The following is a 16,661-nucleotide window of genomic DNA, read 5'->3' on the forward strand; positions in this document are numbered from 1 at the left end:
GTTCCTTTTTCACTGGCAGAGGGTTGCAGGAGGCTGTTGCAACCAAAAATGGAACTAGGGAGCCTGTTTTCGCTGGCAGAGTGCTCGGGCCATCCCAGGCGCTTCCAACATGAGTGACATCAAGCTGGCCATGCCAATCCTGGCCATGCCCACACGGGCCCCCCGAGGTTAAACACAACCCTGATGCGGCCCTCAATGAAATCAAGTTTGACACCCCTGCTCTAACATGTGCACAAAAATTGTACGCTGTATGACAGAATCATTTTGAACATTTGAGGCTTAGTCATATTAAGCATGCTACACCAAGAGGTTTCCAACAAATAGTGCTGAAACTTGTTACAATTAGTTACAGTATCAGAAGTGATTGTTACCTTCAGGCAAATGTAAATCTAATGAAAGTGTAATCTTTTCACCACATTCTTCAGCCAGTCCTCCAGAGGGATTTCCAAAGTGGGAAATAAGTAGCTAAATAAGGTACCATTACCATTATGTGAACAAACAAAAACAATGCATACAAAATGTAGCCATAGCCCTTCTAAAATACAAAAGCTCTGGAATTCTTATGTTTTTGGTCAGTTTTAAATACACATTTGATATAGACATATAGAACATTGTACATACCGTAATTTTTAGCACTAAGGGTTATGGGTCCATGGAAACATTGTACTTTGCTTTAAATAAACAGAATTAGGGGAATATTGATAAAACAATGATGATAAATAAGCATTAAAAAGCAGAATCTTTTTTTTTACAGCACCAACAAATTCACAATACCAAATTATCAAAATCTTTGGGGGGGGGGAACCAAAATTACAAACAAGGTGAGAACATAATTCTCCACCTTCCTTGTGAATTTTAATAAATTAAAACTAATTGCCTGATCTTTTAAACACATTGCCATTTCCACCAATATAAAGAAGCATCTGTGAATAAAATAGGACCCAGATTGTGGGGGCAATAAGCTGACTTTGTATAAATATACAAAAGTATGAAGGCTATTGCTTAACGCATTGTAAGCCGCCCTGAGTCTTCGGAGAAGGGCAGCATATAAATCAAATAAATAAAATAAAATAAAATAAAAATAGAAGAGTGATATTAACATCATGAAGGGGAGGGAGGGTGCTGTTGCTCAAAATCCAGCCATCAGAGAAAAACGTGTAAGATTATGACTTCTGTAGGTTTTTTTGTGAATGGAAAAACAGAACAGAGGAAGACAGTGTTTTGATAGGTTTCAAGGAACACTTTTAAGGAAAATACGTGGGAAAGAGAGAAACATTGTACAATTTTTCTCTCTTTCAGCCGACCAATACCGAAGTGTCAACTGGCTATAGAAATGCTCTGGATGCGTTGTTTTCGTCTCCAATGCGTGGTTTGGTGTGCTTATGGACAAATAGGAATTTCTCCTTGCCTTCCTGGGTAAGCGGAGAGGAAGACCAAGAACAGGTATTAGAACGCCACTCTGCCGACCACATCCCTCCGTACTGTGCAACCAAACAACCAGAGCGAGGCACTTATAGTGGTTCCGGAATTGGGAGGCGGAGATATCACCCATGATGGCACCTTCTCTGACCTATTGTAGCCGCCACTTCCAATAGTCTGAACCAATAAAACAAAGGTGTAGGCGAAGAAGTGGGGGCAGCAAAACCATAGTGGAAACCCAAATGCTTTAGGAAACGAAAAGGTGGAGCGAGGTTTTGACAGGCGTAAATGTTCGCCAATTATTTCGAGCAGTTCTTGCCGGAGTCAGCGAATGCGTCGGGAAGCTCGAACTGTGTGTGTTGGGGGGTGGAAGAAGAGAGTAGTTGAGGAGGTGGGAGCTGTTGTTAGGGAGAGGGAGACAGCGCGGCTTGGCGGCTTAGCAGAAGCTGAAGGGAGGAGGAGGCGGCGGCGGCGGCGGCGGCGGTGGTAGCAGGTGAGACTCAGCAGCCGGCCCGGGAAACTGGCTGGGTGGGGCTCGGCGGAGGGAAGGGGCTTCAGAAGACCCGGCGCGAGGTTCGTCCCCTCGGCGGAGAGAGCGGGAGACCTGCGCCGACAGGCCGGAAAGGTGCGGGGTGTGGAGCTCGGGTTTGGGCTTTTTGCCCCCGAAGCGCCGTGGTGAGTCTCCGGAGGGAAGGAGCGGCGGGGAGAGCGAGAGCCGGGCGGGCGGGCAGGAAAGGAGGAAGGGGCGAGCCAGGAATGTCTCTGGGCGGGGGGGGGGAAGCGAGCGGGGGGGGAGCAAGGCCCCCTTGAGCCAGGCTGGAGCGCCGGAGGGACCGGGGTGGGTTGGTGGTTGGAGGGGGGGGGGTGCCGGGTGCTGGCGAGGCAGAGGCTTTTCTCCTCCGCCGGAGGAAGCCAAAGGGGTTAAGCGGCGGGCGGGCTCCTGGGCGAGGCGGCGGCAGAGCAGTCCAAGGAAGCGGGCGGCGAGGCGTCCTGGGGAAGGGAAGGGAAGGGGCGCGGGAAGCCGGAGAGGCCGAGGGGAGAGCGCCACAGCATCCCTCGGAGCCGGGCGGCGAGGCCGACCTCAGGGCCAGAAGTTGTCACCCCTCGGGGGGGGGGGTTGCGGGAGCGTCCGTGGCTGCTCTGCCTTCTCGGCTTAGGCCTCGGCTTGGGCTGGTTGGGTTTCGGGAGGAATGCTGCCGGTTGGCTTCCTCTCCGGGCTGCGCTGTATTTCTTGTTTGTGGGGAGCCTTTTGCTGAACCCTCACTTGGCGGGCCAAAGGAGGCGCTGGGACTGGAGTCTAGGCAGGAAAGCGCTGATAAGCTAATTGCCCCTAATTTCTCCTTCTTACTCCTCCTGGGTTTCCTAAGAAACAGATTTGGTGTGTTGTGGGGTCAAGTCAGTGAGGTTAAAGTTCGAAACATCTGTGAAACAGGTGTTGATTTCAACCATGGGATCACTCTTTAAGGGAAAAAAATGCACATTTTCTAGATAAAGGATTGAAAAAAAAACGCCTACAAAAATAATGCAAGCTCATTAATAGGTACTGGATTTTATGTGTGATGTTGCCCCTTTTTCTCACATAGTGGCAATAAATAGTGTAGCCACTTTGGTTAGCTACAAGAATAGAAAAAGTGAAAGTTCATTTTTTTCTTCTCCAAAGGGATTAAATGAATGTACATTTTAATATTTTGGAGAGTGCTCACTTTGTGAAAATCCATTGTTTCCTTCTCTTACAGCAGTTTTCATCCAGACCTCCTTAATCCAAAAGATTTATGTAACCTGTACATTAATGTTTTATAAATCTGTAAAAAGGTAGAATATGTTCTGTTTTGTGTGTGGATTGTCATGCTTTCTGAGCCCCTCTCTTCCTTGCTTCTCCATTCAGTTTTTCAGTGTAATGCATTTGCAGTGATTTGCTGCCTTGTTTCAGTGTGTTGGAAAATATCTTAAACATTTCGAAGTTCCCACACTGTGTATATGTAGTGTTGAGCACAGGAGAGGAAGCAGTGTTTATACAGTTGTACAACAGTGGCATTTGTTTGTAGTTATATCTGCCACAAAAGATAATGAAGAAGCATCCTTTCGCCTTCTCTTAATTCTTCTCAAAAGCTTACAAAACCTATCATGATATCTGCTATTTTATGCCTGACATAGAAAAACAGCAATGATGTTTATCATTTTTCCACTGGATTGTTGAACTCTTATTCTTTCACTTGGCCAGACCTTAAGGAAGCACTGAATGACATCATGATCAACACATTATAAACATAAAATTGTTCATTCTTTCAGTTTGTAATGTTTGTTTCTTATTAAGCTTTCTGTATACATGTGGAGGAAGAGTTAAACCATTGTTCTAAGATACAGTATGCAAAAAAAAATGTCTACAGTAGAGTTGTAGAGTTTTAATGTAGGATAACGAATCTTTTTACACTGAAAGAGCTGTTTTCAATCTTATTTATTATACTCTTGTATAGAGTACTTGGTGAAAAGTACATGATGATAAGGAAAATAAATCTACTGTGATGCCTTGCACCTTCCTACATGTTTATTTACTGAATTAACTCAACCTTAGATGATCTATGTTCTATGTTATGTTCAAACATTGTTGTCTGGAACATTAGTGCCAAAAGCCAAACACACCATTAAATAAGATTTTAAATTAAGTTTGAAATCTAAAGCAGCATTTTTTCTTCTAGCTCGTGGTTCTTAGCCATCACAGATTATCAGACAAGTGATTAGCCTAGATAGATGAATTATGGTACACCATTTAATACATCTAAGACTTGAGAGCTGTTATTTCATAGTCCTGTGTTTCATTTGAACTAAAGAAACATGGTTGAAGAAACTAAACATTTTGTTAAATTGCTGGTACATATATCGATCTGTCAAAAGTGTTGTGTCTAAAGTTTTACATGGAATTGCTCAACTTTGTACTTAGGAGCTCTAAGATTGGAAGTACTGAAAATATTTTAATTAAATCCAGAGCCACTTGGAAAATGTTCTTGGCTCTAGATTAGTTTCGAATAGGCAATTGCCAATTCTGGACTAGTAAAAGTATTTCTGAGCAATCCAAATGTTTATTCATAAAAATATTGGATTTAGATAAATAAAAAGTGAGTCCTGCATCCAATGTAGAGGGGCTGTGTTTGCCTTCATTGCTATCTTTGCTTGCCTCTGCTTCAAAATTTTTCTTGCCTAGTATAAAGGAAAACACTGGATAAGGGACTATAATGAACACGGTTATTTTTCATCCTCAGTACCTCTGGATGCAATCCCCAGTGTGTACGTTAGAAATGGAGTCAAAAGTACTGGAAATAAGGAAAAGAACAGTGGTAAGAAGAGCTATACATTCCTCACTCAGCTTTGTTTCCCTTTCCCTTTAAATTCTTTTCTTAATTGCTTGGTATTGTAAAAGTATAGTATAAAAAGCCATATTGCTAACATCTTTTTTTCTCACTTCCAATGATTTGGCCTTGTATGGCCAAGGAAAACGGTAATCTGAAATGCAAATGCAAGATTTTTGTTATCTTATTTTGGCTGAGAGAAATACCATAGTGTAAAGAGCAGTTGGGAGAATGAGTACGTTTTTAACCTTGCATACTACATGCAGTGGTAGGGAGGTAGATATTGTGCCATCAAGTGGACTCTTAAAGATTGCTTAGATTTTGTCCATGATGATCTGTCCCTAACCATGGTCCTTGAGGTCTTCCAACTATGCATCCATTGCCACTGAAACTGAGTCCATCACCTTGTTGGTTATCTTCTCTTCCCTTCCACTTCTGCCAGCATTATGTATTTCTCAGGAGAGCTAAATCCTCACATAATATGACCAAATTATTATAATTTGAGCCTGTTCGTTTCTACCTCAAGTAAGAACTCTGGATTTATTCCATGATTCATTTGTTATCTTCTCAAGAGCCTTTTCAAACACCATTGCTCAAAAGTGCCAATACTCTTCCTATCCGGTTTCTTCAAAGTTCCAACATTTACTTCCACAAAGAGATACAGGGAATATCATTGCTTGCACTATTCTGAACTTCTTAGGTATAGACCAGGGGTGTCAAACTCAATTTCATTGAGGACCACATCAGGTTGTATTTGACCTTGGGGGGCCAGGGTGGGTGTGGCAAGGGTGGCGTGGCCAGCTTGACATCACTCATGTCAGGGGCGCCTGTGGTGGCCCAAGTGTTCTGCCAATGAAAACGGAGTCACTGCAGAGGCACTGCAGAGGCCGGTCCTTTGCTATTTCCAGGATGGCCCCATGGGCCAAATCTAACCATTCCACGGGCCACATCCGGCCCCTGGGCCTTGAGATTGACACCCCTGGTATAGACACTTCACAGCATCTGAATGTGTATTCCAATACTTTCATGGCTGCTCTACTCATCTGTAGTGTATTTCTTGTGTAGTTGTTTCTTTACGGTTAATGGCTGATCCTAAAAGAGAGAAGCTATTTGTCACTTCAGCATCTTCAGTGTTAACTGGCCAGCAGATTTAAAGTAATATAGTGCATCTTCCTGGGTCCTTTTAGAAAGACTCTTTGGATGTCCAGTAAATCCTTTTCTTTAGCAGTTTTTATTGAAGGGCTTTTCAGATTGTCTATAGACATAGAACAGTAGTCTCCATGCAGCAAAGAAGCATGTTTTGGGAGCAGCAAACCATAAGGGCTAGAAGAGAGAGATTTAAAGCAAACTGATGGACAAGTAGGATAAAGGTAAAAGAAGAGGGTGCAGTAAGTGACTCAATTAGCAGAACAGATATAGTTGTCTTATGCAAGCTATAAATATTTGTTAAATTTGTTAAATTTGTTGAATCTGGTCTGTTTGAAAAATGTGATAGCACAAAAACATGGATCTGAGGGAACAACTTTAAATACCCATCACTATCAAATTGTAAATCATTTGTATTTTTATAGACTAAGCTAAAAGATCTAGTTCTTTTCAGTTCTGTCATGGTGTAGAAGTATGGATCTGAGGCATACATCTTTATGGACCCTGTTATGATTTGATGCTTGTTCTAATGATATTTAATGTAGAACATTTCAACAATGTATTATGTAAGGAAAAAACCCATATCCCCCAAAATAGTAAACCAAATACAATAGTGAAGAAGTGGTATAGTGGTAGATATGTTACACTGGAACTGAAGTAGCTCAGTTTGAATCTCCATTTCACCATGATTTGAATGGGTGACTTAGACAAGTCATTCTTACAACTTATTTTAGAGAGAGATTATGGAATAAAGGGAGGCTATGTCAGCTGCCTTGAGGCAATAGGAAAAGATAAGTTGTCGTTATAATACAATATAATATAATCTCGGCAACCTCAAACTCTAATATACTTTGTTAAACAAGAATCCAAGTTCAGAAATAGTGGTACATGTATTGATATCAAGACACCATTAGAGAGAGAGAGACTGTTGCCTTTGTTGACACTAATATGTTGAAACAGTTTCAGTGCTAAACTATTCTGTCTTGTTTCATTCCCCCCAACTGAGAAGAGATGACATAAAGCATGAGAGAGGCCAAACTATTGCAAGATGAGTAAGTGTCAGAGGTTATTATAATGTTGATGTAATTGTGGAATCAGGTGGCTACAATAGCTCAGTAACAGTTTACAGCAGTGCTTCCTAAACCTGGGTAAATTACCCCAAATTGGTAAAAGAGGTTTTTCTCTGAGCATGACAGTTGAACCTATTACTCAATCACAATAGGGACATCTAAATTGACTTAAACTGTTTTACCTACATTGGGTAAAAAGCAATTTTGAGTAATAAAGGAAAAAAATTAGGGAAGCCCTGGTTTATAGTTTTGAATTAAGTGTGTGGTGTGGCTACTTAAATAACATGTCAGTAGTATTAAACCAGAAAAAGTTTTAGTGATAACTAATCTTTGGCCTGTAAGCTTCCTGTTTAAGGTGTCAATTTAGCATTTGTGAAACTCACTGAAATAATATTACTTTGTGAGCTTTTGTCAAAAAGCAAGGAAGAAATCAGGACTATCCAACCTTAGCAATTTTGAGAATTCCCACAATTCCCCAGTCCTGCAATGGGGAATTCTGGGAGTTGAAGTCCATGGTTGAAGTTAGTTACCAGAGTTGGACACTCCTGGTGTAAATTGTGTGAATAATAGTCTCAGAGATATGGCACTAATATCCAGGCATGTGTCAATGTGTTGCTGTAATATAAGGCAGACAAAATGGTGTGGATTTCACAGAAGTCCAACAAAACCTGAACTTTTTAAGTAGTATAGTTGACCTATGGATAGATCTTAGTATATTATGCAGGCATTAATCTTGTGATTCATTTCTTGTGGAGGGTAAAAAAGAAAGGCATATTAGTGGTCATGTACCTTAAAAATAGAAAGAAACCCCATTTATAATTGCTGTCAAAAAGATTGAAGCTACTTCTTTATGATTGTATTTCTTTCTTTTCCATTTCTATTTTCTTATTCATGAATCTTTAATTCTTTATTTCCTAACATTTGCATTTTTACCTTGTTAAAGTTCTTTAATAAAATTATATTTAAAACAAACTCATTTAATAATAAAGATTCTCTGTGTGAAAATGCTGGCATACATACTGTAGCACTTTTGAGCATCAGTGCATTCATGAGGCAACATTACATCATTTACACAATTGCTATTGCTTTTTTTGTTCGTTTTAAAAATAAGTGGAGAGCGGTTTCATTTGGCTGCTATGGAAGAGTTCACCATTTTAAGGAAATTGTTCCTTGGATATGGACTTTCCCTAATCATTTTTTGGAGGGCAGTTTTTTTGTCTCCTCTATGCAAATCAATGGAGATGTTATTTGCATACATGTCCTGCTGGCTAAACACACAAAAGATATTTCTTGGAATGGGAATGGAAGACACTTCAAAAATTTTGTGCAAGCCAGTAAACATTAAAAATCATTTTAGGGTCACTCCCATGACACTTTAAAGTTTGAGGATCTGCAAAGTCCTTGCTGAATCTAGACTGAATAACAAAGCCAGAAAATATGCCTAAAATAGGAGAAGTTCTGCTGTTCTAGGAACATAAATCCTATTTCAATTCAAGGACTGAATTGACTCTAAGCAAAATACATATCCAGATGGGATGGGAAATATCATATAGCAAGCATGGCCAGAACCTAGACTCAACAGGGCACGATAGCAAACATGCATCTCATAAAAAACTTTTCTCTTTTTCATGTATGTGTATATATTTCCCATTTGGTGTCACCCTACACACAAGCATACATGTTTCTGCTGATTCCTCCTCTGTAATGCCTTTCCCCCTCGCAGTGAAAAAATAGTACCATACACAGTATGTTTCTAAAGCAGTTGGTGGAAGTATTTTTAAATCCTTGAATATGAGGGAAGATCTTACGGTACTTTTTATTAGCTGCTGACTGGAGAGAAGAGGTTCTCACTTTCCTTAGGAATTATGGTGAGTCTGCAGGGACTCAGTCAAAGCTAGGAACAGGGGTGAGTGGTAACTTGGATTTTGGAAGAGAGGATCTTGCTAAGTGAAAGAGGAGTCTCTGTGGGTCCTATTCAGCAAGAAGAAAGTGATCTAAGATTTTAGTAATATGCTTTTAATTCCCATTTAGTTAAGACTACACATGAATGAAATTTGTACTTTATGGCAAAAAGAAATCCTAGACAGGTTGATGTTCCTGTTGGGACATTATTTTTATTGTTTGGATGGATCAAACTTTTTCTGTGCATAGTTGTGGATAAATAAATAATGATGAATAAATAATTCTTTATACTTCTAAATAAATGGTTCTTATGACTTTAGCAAATATGCTGAACCTAAATTTTGCCAGCCAAGAATTTACTAATTAACTATGGGTTCTTGTTTTCTTGGAAAGAGTTAAACAAAGTTCTGTGAAAAATCATTTGGTCGTTTTCTTTCTGCAAATATGTTTGGTATGCTTTGGACTAGTACTGTCTGTCTGGTAATTCTGTCATTGCAAACTGCCACATTCCCAGAAACAATTAATTCTGTCCTTTATCTTCAAATAGTTTAGCCTTAATTTGTTGCCCTGAGCCTTTAGCTTTGTAAAATTCTGTGTGGAAAACTTTTCCTAATGGAACAATTGCATGTTTACTATTTTGTATTTTTGATAGGACTTTTGCCTGGCAATATGTTACTATATGCTTCATAGTGACAATTGATATATATGCCTTTTGAAGAACAGATAGGCTTATAAAATGATCCTGTGCATATTTGTTCAAATGTAAATTCCACTGAGTTTAATAAGGCTTAACTACCAAAAATGCATGTGTAGGAATACAACCTTAACTGATGTAGCATTAAGGAGTTGCTTAATGAAAGACAATAAAATAATTTCCCATGTGTGGAGAACTTTGATTTTTAATCTGTCTAGCAATTTTTTTGTTTCGTCTCTGAAAGAATAAAATGCTTGATGGAACAGAAGGAGCAATAGTATTTTTTTCTGACTTGCTTTTTGATATGGGATGCATTAACATATAGTTCATGTTTTATTTAGTTTTGTGTATAAATATTCAAAAATTTCTGGGAATCAAAAATAGCTGAACTGAAATATTTATGAGGAATCCATTACATTGAATTAATATATTGTATTTATTACATTTATTGAAATCTCTACTTGGAAATTATTGTAAGAACTTGGCAACTGAATAGCATGCACTTCCAATGCATTGTTAAAATTTTAGGAAAAACGTTGGCACTGAAAATTTTAGTATTTTAATAAATTCTGTTGTGTCTTAAGAAGTAACACATATACACACACATGCTTATAAATCCATCATGCTATTCCTTTCAGGATAAAAGGCATTATCTGAAGTACAGAAAAGGAGTAAGAAACAGTAAGCCAAAGAAATTAAGATATAAAACAAGCTCTTATTCCTTCTGTGACAAACCACATTAGTATTCTTCTTTTGTACTGCACACACACTTTTTTTATTCAATCCATATTCATTCATTACCCATTCATTTTTACCTACATGTTCATGCTTTGCTGCACACTTCTTAAATACCCCTTTCCTAGTTCATCCAACTTTTATGTTTTTCCTTATTTCACAGTTCCATATTGGAAAGTGGCAAAAGTTTGCTATTATTTATATTAATTTGCATTTTGTTTCACAAACATTAATTTCTTGCAACATCGTCCCATATATTACAGTTATAGCTTTGTGACTTCAAGTCAGTCTTGACTCCTGAAGACTGTCAGGACAAGTCCCTGCAGTTTTCTTGGCAACATTTTTGGTAATAGTATACCATTAGCTTCTACCTAGGGCTGAGAAAAAATGATGGCCAAAGGCCATCCAGCTGGCTTTGTGCCTAAGATGGGACTAGAACTCATAGTCTTCTCGTTTCTGTATTGGTGCCTTAACCACTATACCAAACTCCACATGTATGTTACATATTACCTTTCTATCTGCATTATTACATTAGTACTTCTTGTTTAACCTTTTCACCCATTTCCACACCAGCTTTCATTCTATCAAATTGGATTTTCTGTGCCACTATTGATGCTCCAAGGCCTGACAACTAGGGATTGTCATTATGTGGACCCATAAAAAAAAAAACTCTGCCTTTTCCATAGCTCTGAAATACCATAAAGCTTGAGGGTAGATTGGCCTCAGCTTTGCTTATCATTTTGAAAGCCTTGAAGACTTGCTGGCTTACCTGGATATAGAATTGGGAGAATAATTGAGTCCATATTGAATGGAAATATATATAATTTATATTTTGAACTTTTGTTAGCCACCTACAGTTTCATTAGTGATGTGAATAGCTATATAAATGATAAATAAATTCCTATTAGTGTTAACCCCACACATTTCTATGGCTTGCTCTATGAAAATGTGTGTGTGTGTGTTGTTGTTGTTGTTGTTCTCTTTTATGTTATTTAGCAGATTATTTTCTCCAGATCACAATCATTCAGAGTGTGGACCATTTTTTTCTTAATACTCATATCTGGTTCTTTCACTTACCATTTACTGTAGCATATAACATGTAACTATTACCAACTGATGAATTTCTGCTCTTATACTGTATTTGCTCACAACAATCTAATGATATCAGTTATATTTTGATATACATTCTAGCTTTTCACTTCATAATTGAACTTCCACTTTCACTTCCCTGCCTGCATTTATTAAATTCAGGCCATTGGTTTCAGAGAAACATCTCTATTTTTCTTTATTAATTTAATTCATAAATCATCCTGTTTACCATTTACTTCTCTCATTCCAATTGCTCCATATGTCACTGTCATCATTATGAAAGCCCAAAATGGTGATCTCTATCATCTATCATGGCTTTGATCAAGTGAGACTTTCTTGTAATAACCTTTTAATTAATTAGAGAAGACTTCTTGTAGCCATATACAGCCTTATCTGCCAAAGATTAAAACAGTGACAATCAGTTTGAAACATTTTGGCCAGTAGACAGAAGTGCAATCAAAACCTACCAATTTTATCCCAAGCTCATTTACACTATTCTTTTTTAAGCTAGGATCTCTAATCTAGAGATTCCCTTGCAAGCCAATATATTCTTGTCTGTATCTCACTAAGTAGGAGGTACATGTTATGTATTAACATATATTTGGAATACCTCTGCATCTTAACAAGACATAACTTATTTGCCATAAAAATAGTTCAAAACTAGTATTCTGTAAGAACTATTGTAATAGATTTAACATTCTCGTTAAGTAATATCCAAGGTTTATACATGAATGCTTACTAGAACTACAGGTAGTCGTTGACCTACAATTCAGTCCCAAATTTCTCTTGCTAAGTGAGATAGTTGTTAAGTGAATTTTACTCCATTTTACAACCTTTCTTGCCACAGTTGTTAAGTGAATCACTCAGTTGTTAAGTTAGTAACATGGTTGTTAAGTGAATCTGGCTTCCCCACTTATTTTGCTTGTCAGAAGGTCACAAAAGGTGATCATATGAGTCTGGGACACTGCAACCACCATACATTTGAATCAATTGCCAAGCTGAATTTTGGTCACATGTTGCAGTGGTGGTGTGAAAAATGGCCCTAAGTCATTTTTTCCATTTTGCTGTTGTAACTTTGAACAGTCACTAAATGAACTGTTGTAAGTCGAGGACTATTTATATTCAATTTTTTAAAAGAAAGTTCCATTAGCTGTTAATGATTATAATTCTATTAAAAACAGAATGTCTTATTGGGAAATATATAATAGAAAATTCTTTTTAAAAGGTCAACTTATAAAGCACATTACCTTTAAACTCTCAAAATTAGAAACTTATAATGACTTTCCTATTTATGAAGAAAAAGTTGATCCTAGTGCAAAACTCAGTAAAAACATATATTTAAGTTCTCTTTATAAACTAAACAAAACTTCAGAAGAATTGAGTATTTGAATGCACAAAAAAGAAATTGGCAATAAAGCTATGCTATTAAATCTTAGCTCTGTACTATCTATTAGATTTCTTTTCCTCCATTCTGTGTTTATTTTTCCTTTTCTATATTCTTTTTTATTTTAAGTAGCCTTGTGAACTGTTTGTTACTATTGCCAGATTTTCTGATCCTTTTATTTACTTAAACATATTTATATCCCCCTGCGATCCTAGTGCTGTTGGCTGCTTCCATTATAAAAAATATTAAGTTAATATTAATATTAAACATCTACAGTACATTAAGCATGAAACATCTTCTACTTTTTAATGTTTGCTTTTATGATTTTCTTTAAGGAAAAAAAATCCCTTGAGCCTTTCAACTGTTCTAGCCATTTATGTCCGTCATTCCTTTTTTTCTAGAGAGTTGTTCTCTCTCAACTAATGATCTATATTGCTGGTCATGACGTCTGTGATCACCGTCAATTAGGATTTTCATCTGGTCATTCCACTGAGACAGCTCTGCCTTAAATATTAAATAATATTCTAATAGCCAAAGCATAGCACCTTTTATTAGTGCTGGCGCTCTTAACACCCACATTGACACTTGTAAACCTTCAGATACTTTTGTCTTAGCTGTAGTCTCTGAGTGTCACTAGTACAGCTTTTTCCTTCTTTGAGTAATTTTGTCTTTTTAGGGTTTTTTGTTTCCATTAACTATTCTGCTTCATGTAGGTTCTCCCTTACTGTAGATATTCCCCAGGGTTCAGTCCTGCTTTTTCTCCAATGTGCTGAGCAAAGAATCCAGAGAACGGGTTAACTCTGCCTTTCTGCCCAGAGACTGAGTCCTTTTAAACTTTGCAGCCACGCCTTTCTGGCTGTGTCCAGTTTTGACTCAGTCTGAACCCAAGAGAGACTCATTTTAAGAAGAGCTGCTCAGAGCAAAAAGGCAGAGTTTTTTTTTTTTTGGCATTCCCTTGATTGACTAGATCACAACTGTCAATTTTCTGAACCAATCCCCATGATAACCCAGTGTATTGATCTTTTCCCAAGTTTAAGACATAGAATTTCACAGTGTTTTTTACAAGAAATTTCATCATGAATTATTTACCCATTGTCTTAAATGCAACATGGGAAAAAACAAATTATAGTGTTTTGTTCTAATCATCTTTACTCCACTTTCTGATTTTTCTGTCTGTCTCAAGGGTTATGAGATTGCCCACATGCTAGTTGCCAGGAATTTGCATGCATAGAGAGACAGTATAACAAGCCTGAAACTAATGTTAGGGTTTGTCATTTTCATTCACGTAACATTCACATATTTGTCAATTCTTGACACCCCCCCCACATTAATACATACTATGTATATATTCATTCATTCTCATTCATACGTTGGTTGTGTCACCTCTACATTACTGCAGTAGCTTATTGAGAGAGTTACCTACTTCCTCTTTTGCTCTGTCAATTTATGTTCTCTGGCTTTTATATTGTATATTTGTTTAATTTTATTTGATTTAATTCATTAAATATTGTGTAAACATTTAATATGGTCTAGTTTGTCTTCTTTTTTAATTGCAAACCTCTTTTTGCTATAGTAGTATATTTTAAAATTAGAATTGCCTAGCTTTAAAATATGTCCACTTTGTAATTTTGTTTATTTTAATTAACTGATATCCCTTTATTTCTGCTCTGCAGTTAGTTTTTTACTCATAATATAAATAAATCCCATTATATTATTATTAGAATGGATAGGTTATGTTTTTATTGTTAACTGTCCGAAACTATTTAACTCCAGTGATAAATATATACTTCTTTATATACTTCTTTATATTATAAACCATGTTAATTTATAACCATAAATGGGAGAACAGCTTGCTACACTATTTCTTAATTAGGCCATTTCCATCTGCTTGCTGCAATGTAAATGTCCTACATGCTTTCTTATGTCTGTACAAATAATATTTAATGCAAGCTATAATAACAGACATAGGATTTAGCATCATAAAACTTTAGTATTGAAAATAGGATTAGAATATATTAGAAATATTGGACACTTTTGGGTGAGATGCACATACTAGGAGAAATTTGATTTGTATTCTGTCATTTGTCAAATCCAACTTTTTTGACACTGATATTTTGCAATAAGAATGAACATTTCTTATAATTTTTTTTGTTTGCAAAGTAATTTTTTTTAAAGAGTTGGTAAAATTTATTCTATACAGTTCCATAGAACTACAATCTAACAAGTATGTCAAGTTGCCACAGATGTCATCTACTGAAAAAAGAGGAAAATGGAGGAGAAAGAAAAAGAGAAGTTATAGTTTGGGAAATAAATGGCTGATTGGCAACCTGGACAGGAGGAGGTACTTGGCCCTGAAACATTTTGTATATTCACATTCCTAATCTTTAAAAATGGTTTGCTGAATCTAGTAAAGCAACTATCTCTCAATTGGCCCTACATGTATCTTTTGTCAGTTTTAGTGTTAAATGCTAGAATTTGTAGACTACATAATAATAAAATAACTTGTAGCAATATGACACTACTGGCAGGAATTGTGCTTCTTTTTTTCTAAGCCAGCAGTTATAGCTATGTATGTATGTATGTATGTATGTATGTATGTATGTATGTATGTATATGGGGTGGGTTCTACTTACTTCCGCTACCGGTTTGCAATGGGAGTACATGCACACTTTGCGCACGCTTGTGCTTCTGCGCAGATCATTCATGATGATGTCTAGGCAGGTGGGCAGAGCCTCCCGCCACCATTATTACCAGTTTGCAAGAACTGGACCGAACTGGGAGCAACCCACCACTGGTATGTATGTATGTATGTATGTATGTATGTATGTATGTATGTATAAAGGTTGTCCCCAAGAAACAAATTTGACTGTTTCAAGGTTGACTCAGCCTTCCATCCTTCCAGGATGGAGTAAAATGAGGACCCAGACTGTTGGGGCAATATGCTGACTGTAAACCACTTAGAGAGGGCTATAAAGCACTGTGGAGCAGTATATACTGTAAGTCTAAGGGCTATTGCTATTAAGCAATAGTTTTATAGACATCCTCATGCAAATTTCCATAGCTTTCCAGCACTGCATTTTTTCCAAGCTTAAACTAAACAAATAATTTCTGAATTGATTTTCAGCCTTTCAACAAACCCTAAATATGTGCATTTTTTACAAAGACAAACTAGCTGTCTATTTTAATGTTAATATAAATTATAGCATCTATTTCTAATCAACAGATGTATGATTATTAAGCTAGTCAACTTTCTCCAACTTGATTTCTCCAAATAGATTTATTAATAATTATTTCTGATTACTTGTCTTGCTAACTAGAATTGGTGGGAATTACAAGTCACAGTACTTTTTTATCACTGATAAAGATTGAATGTCAATCACTAATTCAATTCAATTACTTCATTACTGGATGTTTGGTGTGGTTTTAATTTATCGAAATACCATCCAGATAACTCTCAGTATTTGGTAAATTGAAATGCAAAAAATGAACAAAATAAACCACCTTGGAGGTTATACAGTATTTTTTCTCACATTATATTCATTGCTGTCCCCAACATTTAATTTCATGGGTGCCACAATTTACTTTTGTGACTGAAATGGGAAAATTTCCTCTTAAGTGAATTATAGTACATATCTTCCATTCTAGTTTGTAAGCAGCCTTTATAGGATGCGAGAAATATTAAATTTGTCACAGAAATCTGATGTGATATAGGATAAACAAAACAAGAAAGCACATTGCACAAATGCTTGAGATTCTTTGTTACATCAAAACAGATTCAACATCTTTTACTAGATATGTATACAAAACTTTCTGCTGTTTTAAATATCAAGAATGATTTACACATTTATTTCCGTTTCTTAAAGCCAAAAAGATGGATC

The 16,661-nt window shown here is 37.0% G+C and overlaps 1 protein-coding gene across 9 annotated transcripts in view; it reads left to right on the forward strand.

The window, feature by feature from the left end:
• The first annotated feature begins 1,611 nt into the window (after positions 1-1,611).
• NUMB (NUMB endocytic adaptor protein) overlaps positions 1,612-16,661 on the forward strand; it is a 66,149-nt gene continuing 51,099 nt past the window's right edge. For 4 of the 9 annotated variants that reach the window (XM_034417719.3, XM_034417722.3, XM_034417721.3 and 1 more), the window contains exon 1: positions 1,771-2,094. The gene's annotated coding sequence lies outside the window, so the exon portion shown is untranslated. Of the gene's footprint in view, positions 2,095-8,721; positions 8,848-16,661 lie in introns of those variants that run through there. The other 5 variants (XM_087882396.1, XM_087882387.1, XM_087882403.1 and 2 more) reach the window with 4 other exon arrangements.

This window comes from Pantherophis guttatus, chromosome 1 (genome assembly GCF_059756535.1).
Source record: "Pantherophis guttatus breed Tessera chromosome 1, ASM5975653v1, whole genome shotgun sequence".
In the NCBI taxonomy this organism is placed as follows: Eukaryota; Metazoa; Chordata; class Lepidosauria; order Squamata; family Colubridae; genus Pantherophis; species Pantherophis guttatus.